This window comes from Mustelus asterias, chromosome 5 (assembly GCF_964213995.1).
Source record: "Mustelus asterias chromosome 5, sMusAst1.hap1.1, whole genome shotgun sequence".
Classification (NCBI taxonomy): Eukaryota; Metazoa; Chordata; class Chondrichthyes; order Carcharhiniformes; family Triakidae; genus Mustelus; species Mustelus asterias.
Genome location: NC_135805.1, coordinates 8,045,922 through 8,063,476, shown reverse-complemented (window position 1 = coordinate 8,063,476; position 17,555 = coordinate 8,045,922). Strand labels below are relative to the sequence as shown.

Sequence of the window (17,555 nt, the reverse complement as noted above, 5' to 3'; positions counted from 1 at the left end):
ACTACTCTAGGTATTAACGATATCCATTCCTTGTCAGATTCAGCTGAGAGTTTCTAACCGCTCAGTGTACCTTGGTTGAAAGGCAACGTTTCCCAATTGTGGCTCTGTGGCGACTACCTCAAGCTTTAGTCCATCCCTCAGTATATAGTTCTGGACCTTGGAATGTGCCAGTCTGCAACACTCAAACGAGGCAATTACTTCTCCGATTTGGACTTAACCTCATCATTGATGAAAATTCAGGAGAATTTTCAGTGTTTTGCCAAAATTCTTATAAGTTGGATTATTACCTCCTCATGATTCAGCTTTATATAAATACTAATTTCGTTTTCCAAAATGTGGCTGAAGCTTAAAAATAAGTCAAACTATTTAAATAATTTTACAACTGAAGTAATATCAGTTCAATACTGGCTTAACAGCTGTACTTTAGTGGACATCACTATGGCCGAGTTTATTCAGCCGTGTAATATGGGGAAAAAAAATCTGGGAAATTCCTCTCCGACCCCCTGAGGCGATCGAAACGAGTCCAGGAGATCACAATGGCCCTGATCGGAAAATGCTTCCCAACCCTAGTCATTTCCACTTCCACGAACACCATATGAATTCCCTGCCCCCGAGACAGGTTCCCAACCATCCGCAGTCTCGCTCTGTACTGGCACCAGCAAGATGATCATAGAATGAAGCCTTGAAACGAGAAACAAGGAACAATTAGCCCGCGCCGCTCCCTGGTCCAAACTAGACCACTCTTTTGTATCCCTCCATTCCCACTCCGTTCATATAGCTGTCTAGATAAGTCTTAAACGTTCCCAGTGTGTCCGCCTCCACCACCTTGCCCGGCAACACATTCCAGGCCCCCACGACCCTCTGTGTGAAATATGTCCTTCTGATATCTGTGTTAAACCTCCCCCCCTTCACCTTGAACCTATGACCCCTCGTGAACGTCACCACCGACCCGGGGAAAAGCTTCCCACCGTTCACCCTATCTATGCCTTTCATAATTTTATACACCTCTATTAAGTCTCCCCTCATCCTCCGTCTTTCCAAGGAGAACAACCCCAGTTTCCCCAATCTCTCCTCATAACCAAGCCCCTCCATACCAGGCAACATCCTGGTAAACCTCCTCTGTACTCTCTCCAAAGCCTCCACGTCCTTCTGGTAGTGTGGCGACCAGAACTGGACGCAGTATTCCAAATGCGGCCGAACCAACGTTCTATACATCTGCAACATCAGACCCCAACTTTTATACTCTATGCCCCGTCCTATAAAGGCAAGCATGCCATATGCCTTCTTCACCACCTTCTCCACCTGTGACGTCACCTTCAAAGATCTGTGGACTTGCACACCCAGGTCCCTCTGCGTCTCTACACCCTTTATGGTTCTGCCATTTATCGTGTAGCTCCTCCCTACATTATTCCCACCAAAATGCATCACTTCGCATTTATCAGGATTGAACTCCATCTGCCATTTCCTTGCCCAAATTTCCAGCCTATCTATATCCTTCTGTAGCCTCTGACAATGTTCCTCACTATCTGCAAGTCCTGCCAGTTTTGTGTCGTCCGCAAACTTACTGATCACCCCAGTTACTCCTTCTTCCAGATCTTGCCCCTTGCACCTCAAACCTATGCCCCCTAGTAATTGACTCTTCCACTCCGGGAAAAAAGCTTCTGACTATCCACTCTGTCCATGCCCCTCATAATCTTGTAAACTTCTATCAGGTCACCCCTCAACCTCCGTCGTTCCAGTGAGAAAAAAACAACTTTCTCCAACCTCTTCTCATAGCTAATGCCCTCCATACCAGGCAACATCCTGGTAAATCCTTTCTGTACCTTTTCTAAAGCCTCCACATCCTTCTGGTAGTCTGGTGACCAGGATTGAACACTATATTCCACGTGCGGCCCAACTGAGGTTCTATAAAGCTGCAACATGACTTGCTAATTTTTAAACTCAATGCCCCGGCTGTTGAAGGCAAGCATGCCGTATGCCTTCTTGACTACCTTCTCCACCTGCATTGCCATTTTCAGTGACCTGTGTACCTGTACACCCAGATCCCTTTGCCTATCAGTACTCTTAAGGGTTCTGCAATTTACTGTATATTTCCTATTTTTATTAGACCTTCCAAAATGCATTACCTCACATTTGTCCAGATTAAGTTCCATCTGCCATTCCTCCGCCCATGCCTCCAACTGATATATATCCTGCTGTATCCTCTGATGGTCCTCATCACTGTCCACAAATCCACCAACCTTTGTGTCATCCGCAAACTTACTAATCAAACCAGTTACATTTTCTTCCAAATCATTTATATATATATATTACGAACAGCAAAGGTTCCAGCACTGATCCCTGAGGAATGCCACTTGTCACAGCCTTCAGAAACACACCCTTCCACTGCTACCCTCTGTCTTCTGTGACCGATGGTAGTCATGATGTGGAGATGCCGGCGTTGGACTGGGGTAAACACAGTAAGAGTTTTAACAACATTTGCTACCATGAGCATTAACATACATTTGCTACCAAATAAACCTGTTGGACTTTAACCTGGTGTTGTTAAAACTCTTATTCTGTGACCGAGCCAGTTCTGTATCCACCTTGCCAGCTCACCTCTGATCCCATGCGACTTCACCTTCTGTACCAGTCTGCCATGAGGGATCTTGTCAAAGGCCTTACTGAAATCCATGTCGTTAACATCCACTGCCCTACCCTCATCAATCATCTTCGTCACTTCCTCGAAAAACTCGATCAAATTAGTGAGACACGACGTCCCCTTCACCGACCTGTAATTACCAGGATTATTCTTGCTACTCTTCTTAAACAAAGAAGCAACATTGGCTATTCTCCAATCCTCTGGGACATAGAACATAGAACATGACAGCGCAGTACAGGCCCTTCGGCCCTCGATGTTGCATCGACCAGTGAAACCAATCTAAAGTCCATCTAACCTACACTATTCCAATATCATCCATATGTTTATCCAGCGCTCCGAAAGCGCTCCGAAAGCTTATGGTATTTGCTACCAAATAAACCTGTTGGACTTTAACCTGGTGTTGTTAAAACTCTTACTGTGTTCACCCCAGTCCAACGCCGGCATCTCCACATCAAGTTCCCTGTAGCCAGTGAGGATATAAAGATTTCTCTCAAGGCCCCAGCAATTTCCTCCCTTGCCTCTCTCATTATTTTGGGGTATATCCCATCAGGCCCTGGGGATTTGTCTACTTTAATGTTTCTCAAGAACCCCAATACCTCCTCCTTTTTTATCTCAACATGACTCAAACTATCTACATACCCTTTCCCAGATTCATAATCCACCAAGTCCTTCTCTTTGGTGAATACTGACACAAAGTACTCATATAATACTCGCCCATTTCCACTGGCTCCACGCATAGATTCCCTTCCCTGTCCTTGAGTGGGCCAACCCTCTCCCTGGTTATCCTCTTGCTCTTTATATCTGTATAAAAAACCTTGGAATTTTCCTTAATCCTGTTGGCCAATGATTTTTTATGACTCCTTTTAGCCTTCCTTACTCCTTGCTTAAGTTTCTTTCTATCTTCCTTGTATTGCACACTTGCTTCGTGTGTTCCCAGCCTCCTAGCTTTGACAAATGCTTCCTTTTTCTCTTTGACTAGGCTCGCAATATCTCTCATTATCCAAGGTTCCCAAAACCTGCCATGCTTATCTTCATCCTTTGAAGTCCCAGTCTTTGTAATATTTCTCAGCAGCTGCCTGAAATAAAGTTCCTCTCTATCAATCTACCTCACATTTTATCATAACAATGTCCTTTTCTCTTTGCCTCTTTTTATAGTAGTTTTTGTCTAATCTTTAGATCCCTTAGTCACCCACAACTCCCATGATTACAATTTTAAAGTTTATTCATTCGTCACAAGTGTCCCGTTTCCATCGAGCGCGGCCTCACATTTCAGACCCGAGTTGAGAGCCGCCATCTTTATTGGTGGCAATGTGCTGAACAGCGCATGCGCAGCCTCCATCTTTGTACTGGGCAATATGGATTTATATCAGGAATGTGCCGGTCCTGAATCCCTATCATAGAACATAGAACAGTACAGCACAGAACAGGCCCTTCGGCCCACGATGTTGTGCCGAGCTTTATCTGAAACCAAGATCAAGCTATCCCACTCCCTATCATCCTGGTGTGCTCCATGTGCCTATCCAATAACCGCTTAAATGTTTCTAAAGTGTCTGACTCCACTATCACTGCAGGCAGTCCATTCCACACCCCAACCACTCTCTGCGTAAAGAACCTACCTCTGATATCCGTCCTGTATCTCCCACCACGAACCCTATAGTTATCCCACTCCCTATCAACTTACACTTGAAAGCCTCCCACATGCCAGATGTTGATTTGCCCTCGAACATCTGTCCCTTATCTACATTCTTCAGTTCCTGCCTAATATTGTTGTAATTAGCCTTCCCTCAGTTTAGCACCTTAAAAGAAGGAGCAGAGCTTTCAGGAAAGAAATACTACTTTCAGTTTCATTTTAAAAAACAAAGGCGGCTGCTGCCTGGACTGCCTGAAGAAAGCATTGTCTCTCTCTCTCTCTCTAAACAGACTTCTCTGAGACCTCCAGGACTGGTAACCTAAGTCACAGCAAGTATGCCTGTGTTTTGCTAATTAATATTAAAGAGGGGTTTACATCTATAAGAGAAATATTACTTGAATTATAACTCAGTGATAGATTAGCAGTTATGATTTAGATATTGTCACGTTCAATTATTAAAGGTTAAGCCAATTCATTTGTTATAGTTAAACTGTGTTATTATATAAAGATTGTTTTGAGAATAGCTTTCCAGTGTGTCAGTAGAATTGTCATGATGTGGAGATGCCGGCGTTGGACTGGGGTAAATACAGTAAGAGTTTTAACAACACCAGGTTAAAGTCCAACAGGTTTATTTGGTAGCAAATACCCAAATAAACCTGTTGGACTTTAACCTGGTGTTGTTAAAACTCTTACTCAGTAGAATTGTGCCAGGATTGAAACATCTTGGGAGTGATTCTTCCAGCCTGCTGCACTGCTTGATAAAATCCTGATGGAACTGGGCAGACATGATGTGGGAAGAATGTTCCTGACGTTGGGCAAATGCAGAACTAGGGGTCACAGTCTAAGAATAGAGCAGCAAGGTGGCAGAGTGGTTGGCACTGCTGCCTCACAGCATCAGGGACCTAGGTTTAATTTAGGCCTCAGGTCACTGTCTGTATGGAGTTTGTACGTTCTCCCCATGTCTACATGGGTTTCCTTCAGGGGCTCTGGTTTCCTCCCACACTCCAATTCTTAGGTGGGTTGGCCATGTTCAACTGCCCCTTAGTGTCAGGGGGACTAGCAGGGTAAATAGGTGGAGTTAAGGGGATAGAGCCTGGGTGGGATTGTTGTCGATGTAGTCTCAATGGACTGATTAGCCTCCTCCTGCCCTATAGGGATTCCATGAATAAGGGGTAAGCCGTTCAGGACTGAGATGAGAAACAACTTCTTCACTGCGAGAGTTGTGAACCTGTGGAATTCTCTACCACAGAAAGCTGTTGGGCCCAGTTCGTTATATATGTTCAAGAGGGAGCTGGACGTAGCGCTTGTGGCTAAAGGGATCAAGTGATATGAAGAGAAAGGGGGAATGGGATACTGAAAGTGCATGATCAGCCATGATCATATTGAATGGTGCTGCAGGCTCGAAGGGCTGAATTTTTCTATGTTTTCTATGGCCAGCGAACGGGCTGGCCAGCAATCGGGAGACTGGCAGTGTGGGGCTACTGCGCATGCCCTGATCTCGGCGCTGACAGATTGGTGCATGCACAGTGGTCAGCTCAGCGCTATGAGGCCTCTCCAGTGGGAAAAGGCCCTGCCTCCATATTTTCATTGTGAATCTCACTTGGGCACTCTGTGATGCAGAGTGTGGGAGATTCATTTTGAAAATCCCGCTAAAAATAACAGCAGGAGTTACTCCAGTTTATACGCAAAATTCGGCACTTAGAATTTTTTGGGAAAATCCAGGCCCTTATCCTTACATTAATGCCCAAATAGAAAATTGTTGGGATCATGGCAGATGGAGTTTAATTTGGACAAATGCGAGGTGATGCATTTTGGTAGATTGAACCAGGGCAGGACTTACTCAGTTAATGGTAGGGCGTTGGGGAGAGTTACAGAACAAAGAGATCTAGGGGTACATGTTCATAGCTCCTTGAAAGTGGAGTAACAGGTGGACAGAGTGGTGAAGAAGGCATTCGGCATGCTTGGTTTCATTGGTCAGAACATTGAATACAGGAATTGGAATGTCTTGTTGAAGTTGTACAAGACATTGGTAAGACCACACTTGGAATATTGTGTGCAATTCTGGTCACCCTCTTATAGAAAGGATATTATTAAACTACAAAGAGTGTAGAAAAGATTTACTAGGATGCTACCGGGACTTAATGTATTGAGTTATAAGGAGAGGCTGGATACACTGGGACTTTTTTCTCTGGAGCTTTGGAGGCTGAGGAGTGATCTTATAGAGGTCTATAAAATATTGAGGGGTACAGATCAGCTAGATAGTCAATATCTTTTCGCAAAGGTAAGGGAGTCTAAACTAGAGGGCACAGGTTTAAGGTGAGAGAGGAGAGATACAAAAGTGTCCAGAGGGACAATTTTTTCACACAGAGGGTGGTGAGTGTCAGGAACAAGCTGCCAGAGGTAGTAGTAGAGGCAGGTACAATTTTGTCTTTTGATAAGCATTTAGATAATTACATGGGTACGATGGGTATAGAGGGATATGGGCCAAATGCGGGCAATTGGGATGAGTTTAGGGGTTTTCAAAAAAAAAGGACGGCATGGACAAGTTGGGCCGAAGGGCCTGTTTCCATGCTGTAAACCTCTATGACGCTATGACTCTCGTCTGGTTTCACAATATACCTAAGGGTTTTTGATCTGGTGCCCGAACATAATGTTTTGTATGAATGTACTTTTAAAAGCCAGTTCTGATGGTAAGGTTCTTATGATATTATTACGACTACATCATATTTTTATATTATAGTATTTTTCTGATAGGCCGTATGTGACGAGTGGAGTCCCGCAAGGGCCTCAACTTTTTATTACTACCCCAATGACTGAGATAAGGGCAGTGGAGACATTATGGCTAAATTTGCAGATAACACAAAGAGAGGTAGGAAAATCTGCTGTGAACATGACATTAGGAGGTTCCAAACAGAGAGAGATGGGTTGAATGAGTAGGCACAAATCTGGTATTTGGAATATAACATGGGAAAACATGAAGTTTTTCAATGTGGCAGAGTGAAAGGAATTCAAGTATTCCTTAAATAATGGGGAACAGCTGCAGAATTCTGAGCTGTAGCAGGATATAGGTGTCTTAGATCATGAGTCACAAAATGTTAAAACAGGTTCAGTAAGAAATGAAGAAGACTAATGGAATGTTATCATTTTATAAGGCAGATTCCTAGGATGGCAGGTCCATCATATCCCCCACCCACCCCCAGTACTGGCACAAATCTCAGAACTCTCCAAAAAAGTGACTGAGTGTGGGAGGATTTCACCGCACGTCTGATAGGCTGAGGCAGATCACTCCATTATTCTCTCCGAAACTTAGAAACCATTTCAGAGAATTCCTCCCCACATCTCGGCGATTCTCCCAACAGTGCTGAATTGGCGAGAAAACTGTTTTTTCAGTGCAACTTCAGACTTGAATCTCCCCACTCTATGCAATGCAGAGGTCACAATCGTGAATATCATTAAAAGCTCAGGGGGCAGAGCCTATTCACGCCGAGGAACCCGCGCTTGCACACATCGCTGGGAGATCGCTGAAAACATCTCCCAGCATCCCTACCACGAGTTTCCAACCCCCACAGACATCGCTGGCCTCGTTGCTGGCCCCCACAACCCCTCCACAGACATCGCTGGCCTCGTTGCTGGCCCCCACAACCCCTCCACAGACATCGCTGGCCTCATTGCTGGCCTCCGCAACAACCCCACAGACATAGAACCATAGAACCATAGAAAATTACAGTACAGAAACAGGCCTTTTGGCCCTTCTTGTCTGTGCCGAACCATTTTTCTGCCTAGTCCCACTGACCTGCACTTGGACCATATCCCTCCACACCCCTCTCATCCATGTACCTGTCCAAGTTTTTCTTAAATGTTAAAAGTGAGCCTGCATTCACCACTTCATCTGGCAGCTCATTCCACACTCCCACCACTCTCTGTGTGAAGAACCCCCCCATAATATTCCCTTTAAACTTTCCCCCTTCACCCTTAACCCATGTCCTCTAGTTTTTTTTCCCCCTAACCTCAGTGGAAAAAGCCTGCTTGCATTCACTCTGTCTCTACCCATCATAATTTTATACACCTCTATCAAATCTCCCCTCATTCTTCTACACTCCAGGGAATAAAGTCCTAACCTATTCAACCTTTCTCTGTAACTCAGTTTCGCAAGTCCTGGCAACATCCTTGTAAACCTTCTCTGCACTCTTTCAACCTTATTAATATCCTTCCTGTAACTAGGTGACCAAAACTGCACATAATACTCTAAATTCGGCCTCACCAATGTCTTATACAACCTCGATGTGGAGATGCCGGCGTTGGACTGGGGTAAACACAGTAAGAAGTTTAACAACACCAGGTTAAAGTCCAACAGGTTTATTTGGTAGCAAAAGCCACACAAGCTTTCGAGGCTCTGAGCCCCTTCTTCAGGTGAGTGGGAATTCTGTTCACAAACAGAACTTATAAAGACACAGACTCAATTTACATGAATAATGGTTGGAATGCGAATACTTACAACTAATCCAGTCTTTAAGAAACAAAACAATGGGAGTGGAGAGAGCATCAAGACAGGCTAAAAAGATGTGTATTGTCTCCAGACAAGTGGAGTAGTGGATGAGGTGGAGGGCTGTTGTAGGCTGCAAAGAGACATAGATAGGATGCAAAGCTGGGCTGAAAAATGGCAAATGGAGTTTAACCCTGATAAATGTGAGAACAAGAACAAAGAACAAAGAACAATACAGCACAGGAACAGGCCCTTCGGCCCTCCAAGCCCGCGCCGCTCCCCGGTCCAGGATTGAATCCTGAATCCAGGATCCCCGCCCAATTTTCCAGCCTATCTACATACCAATATCCTATCCACCGAGCTGTCCCTCACAGCTATGATGCTTTGTTCATTACACCTATTAACTTACCCCCACCCCCCCATTCCAGACCATGTGATCTCCAGGGAGAGGCGAAAACCCAGAGTGAAAAACCCCAGGGCCAATATGGGGAAAAAAAAAAAATCTGGGAAATTCCTCTCCGACCGCCTGAGGCGATCGAAACGAGTCCAGGAGATCACAATGGCCCCGATCGGAAAATGCTTCCCAACCCTAGTCATTTCCACTTCCACGAACACCATATGAATTCCCTGCCCCCGAGACAGGTTCCCAACTATCCGCAGTCTCACTCTGTACTGGCACCAGCAAGATGATCGTAAAATGAAGCCTTGAAACGAGTAACCAGGAACAATTAGCCCGCGCCGCTCCCTGGTCCAAACTAGACCACTCTTTTGTATCCCTCCATTCCCACTCCGTTCATATAGCTGTCTAGATAAGTCTTAAACGTTCCCAGTGTGTCCGCCTCCACCACCTTGCCCGGCAACACATTCCAGGCCCCCACGACCCTCTGTGTGAAATATGTCCTTCTGATATCTGTGTTAAACCTCCCCCACTTCACCTTGAACCTATGACCCCTCGTGAACGTCACCACCGACCCGGGGAAAAGCTTCCCACCGTTCACCCTATCTATGCCTTTCATAATTTTATACACCTCTATTAAGTCTCCCCTCATCCTCCGTCTTTCCAAGGAGAACAACCCCAGTTTCCCCAATCTCTCCTCATAACCAAGCCCCTCCATACCAGGCAACATCCTGGTAAACCTCCTCTGTACCCTCTCCAAAGCCTCCACGTCCTTCTGGTAGTGTGGCGACCAGAACTGGACGCAGTATTCCAAATGCGGCCGAACCAACGTTCTATACATCTGCAACATCAGACCCCAACTTTTATACTCTATGCCCCGTCCTATAAAGGCAAGCATGCCATATGCCTTCTTCACCACCTTCTCCACCTGTGACGTCACCTTCAAAGATCTGTGGACTTGCACACCCAGGTCCCTCTGCGTCTCTACACCCTTTATGGTTCTTCCATTTATCGTGTAGCTCCTCCCTACATTATTCCCACCAAAATGCATCACTTCGCATTTATCAGGATTGAACTCCATCTGCCATTTCCTTGCCCAAATTTCCAGCCTATCTATATCCTTCTGTCGCCTCTGACAATGTTCCTCACTATCTGCAAGTCCTGCCAGTTTTGTGTCGTCCGCAAACTTACTGATCACCCCAGTTACTCCTTCTTCCAGATCATTTATATAAATCACAAACAGCAGAGGTCCCAATACAGAGCCCTGTGGTACACCACTAGTCACAGGCCTCCAGCCGGAAAAAGACCCTTCCACTACCACCCTCTGTCTTCTATGACCAAGCCAGTTCTCCACCCATCTAGCCACCTCCCCCTTTATCCCATGGGATCCAACCTTTTTCACTAGCCTACCATGAGGGACTTTGTCAAACGCTTTACTAAAGTCCATATAGACAACATCCACGGCCCTTCCTTCGTCAACCATTTTGGTCACTTCTTCAAAAAACACCACCAGGTTCGTGAGGCATGACCTCCCTCTCACAAAACCATGTTGACTATCGTTAATGAGTTTATTCCTTTCTAAATGCGCATACATCCTATCTTTAAGAATCTTCTCCAACAACTTCCCCACCACGGACGTCAAGCTCACCGGCCTATAATTACCCGGGTTATCCTTCCTACCCTTCTTAAATAACGGGACCACATTAGCTATCCTCCAATCCTCTGGGACCTCACCTGTGTCCAGTGACGAGACAAAGATTTGCGTCAGAGGCCCAACGATTTCACCTCTCGTCTCCCTGAGCAGCCTTGGATAGATTCCATCAGGCCCTGGGGATTTGTCAGTCTTTATATTCTCTAACAAACCTAACACTTCCTCCTTTGTAATGGAGATTTTCTCCAACGGTTCAACACTCCCCTCCGAGACACTCCCAGTCAACACATCCCTCTCCTTAGTGAATACCGACGCAAAGTATTCATTTAGGATCTCCCCTACCTCTTTGGGCTCCAAGCATAAGTCCCCACTTTTGTCCCTGAGAGGTCCGATTTTTTCCCTTACAACCCTTTTGTTCCTAACGTATGAATAAAATGCCTTGGGATTCTCCTTAATCCTGTCCGCCAAGAACATTTCGTGACCCCTTTTTGCTCTTCTAATTCCCCGTTTGAGTATTTTCCTACTTTCATTATACTCCTCCAGAGCTCCCTCCGTTTTTAGCTGCTTGGACCTAACATACGCCTCTCTTTTCCTTTTGACCAGTCCCTCAATTTCCCTGGTTATCCACGGTTCTCTAATCCTACCCTTCCTATCCTTCTTTTTTACAGGCACATGCTTGTCCTGTAGCCCTAACAACCGTTCCTTAAAAGACTGCCACATACCAGATGTGGATTTACCCTCAAACAGCCTCTCCCAATCAAGAGCTGCCAATTTCTGCCTGATCCCAATAAAGTTAGCCTTCCCCCAATCCAACACCTTACCCTTGGGACACCACTCATCCTTTTCCATCACTATCCTAAAGCTAACAGAATTGTGGTCACTATTTGCCACATGTTCCCCGACCAAAACTTTGAAGACCTGACCGGGCTCATTCCCCAGCACCAGGTCCAGTATAGCCCCCTCTCTAGTTGGGCTGTCCACATATTGTTCCAACGAACCCTCCTGTACACATTTTACAAATGCCTCCCCATCCAGAGTCCCTGCCCTCAGCGATTTCCAGTCTATACCAGGGAAATTGAAGTCTCCCACTACAACAACCCTATATTTCCTGCACCTATCCAGTATCTCCTGACATATCCATTCTTCCACTTCCCTTGGGCTGTTGGGGGGCCTGTAGTACACCCCCAACATAGTGACTGCGCCTTTCCTGTTTCTAAGCTCCACCCAGAGTGACTCGCTACACGACTCCTCCGAATTGTCCTCCCTCTGCACCGCTGTAATATGCTCTCCAACCAATACCGCTACTCCCCCACCTCTTTTGGCCCCTCCTCTGTCTCGCCTAAAACACTTGTACCCTGGAATATTCAGCTGCCAGTCCTGTCCCTCTTTCAACCAAGTCTCCGTCACTGCAACCACATCCAAATTCCTCGTGCGCATTAAGGCCCCAAGTTCGTCTGTTTTACCTGCTACGCTCCTTGCATTGAAGTATAAGCACTCCAGACCCCCAGGCTCAGTGAGGTCGTCCTCCCCCAGAGTGCTCTTCTTCTTTGCCAGCCTTGTCCCAGCCCCAAGCTCGTCCCCAGCCACCACACTTATAGACCTAATAGTTTGATCCCCACCCCCCTGCCATACTAGTTTAAACCCCCCCGAACTGCATTAACAAAGCTCCCAGCCAGGATATTTGTGCCCTTCCAACTTAGTTGTGACCCCTCCCTCTTGTACAGGTGCCATCCTCTCGAGGTGATTCATTTTGGTAGGACAAATTTAAATGTGGAGTACAGGGTCAAAGGTAGGGTTCTGAAGACTGTGGAGGAACAGAGAGATCTTGGGGTCCATATCCACAGATCTCTAAAGGTTGCCACTCAAGTGGATAGAGCTGTGAAGAAGGCCTGTAGTGTGTTAGCTTTTATTAACAGGGGGTTGGAGTTTAAGAGCCGTGGGGTTATGCTGCAACTGTACAGGACCTTGGTGAGACCACATTTGGAATATTGTGTGCAGTTCTGGTCACCTCACTATAGGAAGGATGTGGAAGCGCTGGAAGGAGTGCAGAGGAGATTTACCAGGATGCTGCCTGGTTTGGAGGGTAGGTCATATGAGGAAAGGTTGAGGGAGCTAGGGCTATTCTCTCTGGAGCGGAGGAGGCTGAGGGGAGACTTAATAGAGGTGTATAAAATGATGAAGGGGATAGATAGAGTGAACGTTCAAAGACTATTTCCTCGGGTGGATGGAGCTATTATAAGGGGGCATAACTATAGGGTTCGTGGTGGGAGATACAGGACGGATATCAGAGGTAGGTTCTTTACGCAGAGAGTGGTTGGGGTGTGGAATGGACTGCCTGCAGTGATAGTGGAGTCAGACACTTTAGAAACATTTAAGCGGTTATTGGATAGGCACATGGAGCACACCAGGATGATAGGGAGTGGGATAGCTTGATCTTGGTTTCAGATAAAGCTCGGCACAACATCGTGGGCCGAAGGGCCTGTTCTGTGCTGTACTGTTCTATGTTCTTAAGACAGCCAGTGAAACTCTGCAGGTCCACGCAACTGTGGGAGTTACAAATAGTGTGACATAAACCCAATATCCCGGTTGAGGCCGTCCTTGTGTGTGCGGAACTTGGCTATCAGTTTCTGCTCAGCGACTCTGCGCTGTCGTGTGTCGCGAAGGCCGCCTTGGAGAACGCTTACCCGAATATCAGAGGCCGAATGCCCGTGACCGCTGAAGTGCTCCCCAACAGGAAGTTGTAAGTATTCGCTGTAAGTATTCGCATTCCAACCATTATTCATGTAAATTGAGTCTGTGTCTTTATAAGTTCTGTTTGTGAACAGAATTCCCACTCACCTGAAGAAGGGGCTCAGAGCCTCGAAAGCTAATGTGGCTTTTGCTACCAAATAAACCTGTTGGACTTTAACCTGGTGTTGTTAAACTTCTTACTGTGTTATACAACCTCACCATAACATTCCAACTCTTATACTCAATACTTTGATTTATAAAGGCCAATGTACCAAAAACATTCTTTACCACCCTATCTACCTGTGACGTCACTTTTAGGGAATTATGTATCTGCATTCCCAGATCCCTCTGTTCTACTGCACTCTTCAGAGTCCTACCATTTACCTTGTATGTTCTACCTTGGCTTGTCCTTCCAAAGTGCAATACCTCACACTTGTCTGCATTAATCTCCATCTGCCATTTTTCAGCCCATTTTTCTAGCTGGTCCAAATCCCTCTGCAAGCTTTGAAAACCTTCCTCACTGTCCACTACACCTCCAATCTTTGTATCATCAGGACATTTGCTGATCCAATTTACCACATTATCATCCAGACCATTGATATAGATGACAAACAGCAATGGACCCAACACCGATCCCTGTGGCACACCACTAGTCACAGGCCTCCACTCAGAGAAGCAATCCTCCACAACCACTCTCTGGCTTCTTCCATTCAGTAAGAAGTTTAACAACACCAGGTTAAAGTCCAACAGGTTTATTTGGTAGCAAAAGCCACACAAGCTTTCGAGGCTCTGAGCCCCTTCTTCAGGTGAGTGGGAATTCTGTTCACAAACAGAACTTATAAGACACAGACTCAATTTACATGAATAATGGTTGGAATGCGAATACTTACAACTAATCCAGTCTTTAAGAAACAAAACAATGGGAGTGGAGAGAGCATCAAGACAGGCTAAAAAGATGTGTATTGTCTCCAGACAAGACAGCCAGTGAAACTCTGCAGGTCCACGCAACTGTGGGAGTTACAAATAGTGTGACATAAATTCTGATTCTAGGATCGCATGATAAAGACTCAGGAGGAAAAAAGCAGAAATATTTATGTGAAATAGTGTGACATAAACCCAATATCCCGGTTGAGGCCGTCCTTGTGTGTGCGGAACCTGGCTATCAGTTTCTGCTCCGCGACTCTGCGCTGTCGTGTGTCGCGAAGGCCGCCTTGGAGAACGCTTACCCGAATATCAGAGGCCGAATGCCCGTGACCGCTGAGGTGCTCCCCAACTCTTCCATTCAGCCAATGCCTAATCCAATTTACTACCACTCCATGTATACCTAGCGACTGAACCTTCCTAACTAACCTCCCATGCGGGATCTTGTCAAAGGGCCTCATTGCTGGCCCTCACAACACCCACACACACATCGCTGGTCTCATTGCTGGCCCTCACAACCGCCCCCTCCCCCCTGACACATCGCTGGCCCACACAACCCCACCACAGACATCGCTGGTCTCATTGCTGGCCCCCACAACCCCCCCCCCCCCCACACATCGCTGGCCCCCACAACCCCCTCACAGACATCACTGGCCTCAATGCTGGCCCTCACAACCCCCCACACGCATCACTGGCCCCCACAACCCCCCCCCCCCCTCCACAGACATCGCTGGCCCACACAACACCCCCACACACATCGCTGGCCCACACAACACCCCCACACACATCGCTGGCCTCATCGCTGGCCCACACAACCCCCCCACAGACATCGCTGGCACACACAATCCCCCCCCCCCCAGACATTGCTGGCTTCATCGCTGGCCCCCACAACCCCCTCACAGACATCACTGGCCTCATTGCTGGCCCTCACAACCCCCCCCCTCCCCTCCCACACATCGCTGGCCCCCACAACCCTCCCACAGACACTGCTGGCCAGCCCCCCATACAGACATCGCTGCCCCCACCCCCCCAGACACAGACATGGCTGCCAGCTCACCCCCATGCCCTCATGAATCTGGATAATGCGGGTACCCCATCACTCCATCCCTTGAACTTACAGATCTCACTTCTGCCTTGCGAGAACTAACGTTGTGCTGACATGCACAACCCCAGCTTGCGAGCATTCCCTCTCTTGAATGGAAGCCTTGAGTATTGCACCCGCCCCCCGGACACGGCAGCTTATTGATTAGCCTGAGTTTTGCACCTCCGTGAACACAGCAGCCTATTAAATGGCAGCCAATCAGCACCCCGAGGGATGCATGACACTCAATTGAAAACAGCCCTCAAAATTTCTCACAATTGCCAACGGGCCCTCGACTGGCCACACTCACTGCACCTGCACTCCCCTAATAAACTAGAGCTGTATATAAGCTACAGGAATGGGCACACAGCCAATCACGCTACAAAGATGTCTGTGTGCAAACCAGATTCACAGAGGTCAGGAGCACCTGCTAGATGCCGTGGAGGAGAGGCTGTGAGCTTCGACAACTTAGCCCAGGCTCAGAGGGCTACTGCTGAGGGACCCCAGAGCTGGCTTGCTTACAGAATGTTGTAGTGGAGGATCTCAAGAGCTTGGCCCAGTCTCAGAGGGCCCAGGGCTGAGGGATCACAGATCATGGGGCATGGCCCTCACCCAAGGGGTACATCCCCCACAGCATAGTGGGAGGAGGTGGCAGAAGCAGTGAATGTCAGGAGCCTGAGACCACGCTCTGGCAGGCAGTGTCGCAAAAAAATGTACGACCTTCTTCAAGCAGCAAGGGTAAGTGAGCATCCCACTTGGAACTCCGCACATGCTTGGCATGGATCTCAGACATGCTTAGACACCTGAAGGGCATGCAACAAGTTACCCTTCCCCCAGGAACAGAATCTAACCCCTTCCCCTCACCCCTCAATGAGCACCCTTCAGTGGTGACCGCTTTCCCCAAAACTGCCAGCACAACGCCCAACACACAGGCACGCATTGCGCACCATGCACTGCAGTATGTTAATACTTGCTATCCACCTTATGTTCCCACAGGAGAAGAACATTCACAACGTATATGAGACAACACAGACTGGTGGTGGTGTGCCTGACCTGCGGCAACTGACCAGCATCAAAGAGCATTCCATGAAGCTGGCAGGGGGCGATGAGCCATCCCGAATGATCAGACAGTCAGGTTGGCATCCAGTATGTAAGTGAGCAGAAGCGTACCCTCAACCTTGGTCCTCCTTGAAGTAAGTGCGATGCTGCATGGAATGTTTTATCTCCCTTCCCCGAATGTGTGTTCTTTATTGCAGCTCTGGACCCAGAGGAACCCGGCCCTATGGATGTTGCTGCCGTCCCCGCCGCCCTGGAGCAAACTGCCCACGACCTCCTGGATCACACCTCGGAGGGAGGCACTGAGGAATCCTCCGAGGGCAGCACCACTGAAGTGGCACTGGCATGTACCACACAACCCACCCACACAGAGACTATCACCACGATGGGTATCTTTAGTGTTGAGGCTTCTGGGTTACCAACTGGTGAGCACTTCACAGACACTGATGCACATCGGGTGGAGACGGGGACATCCGAGGGCTTGGGCACAGAGAGGTCTGCCGGAGGCCATGATTCAGCTGTCCCCAAGCCAGATGCCGGGCTTCGGGGTGTGTTCCTCCCAAGGCTGGTGGAGATGCATCAACAAACTCCTCCGAGTTGTGGAAGCGCTGTCAGCAACTATGCTGCGACTGCAAGGCTGTTTAGAGGTGTCCAACAAAGTGCTGTTGCAGGAAGTGGTGCTGACACAGCATGCAAACCAGGCCAACACTGCAAGGTGGCAACCACAGTGGAAAGTCTGGCTCAGGGGTCTGTCCTCATGGATGACAGGGTCAGGCCATCTTGAAGACACAACAGGCCATGGGTGAGTGTATTTCCAGCATCCAGGAGGCACAGCGTTCGATGGGCATGTGGGAGACACTGCTGGCCATGGCTGGGGCTCCCACTGGCATTCTGGAGACACAGAAGGCCGTGGCTGTGAGCCTCGACAACTTAGCACAGGCTCAGAGGGCTACTGCTGAGGGGCT

General features: G+C 47.6%; 1 protein-coding gene across 1 annotated transcript in view; it reads right to left on the bottom strand.

Moving 5' to 3' along the window:
- LOC144493944 (dynein axonemal heavy chain 8-like) overlaps positions 1–17,555 on the bottom strand; it is a 1,661,706-nt gene that overhangs the window by 31,919 nt on the left and 1,612,232 nt on the right. The window lies entirely within an intron of this gene.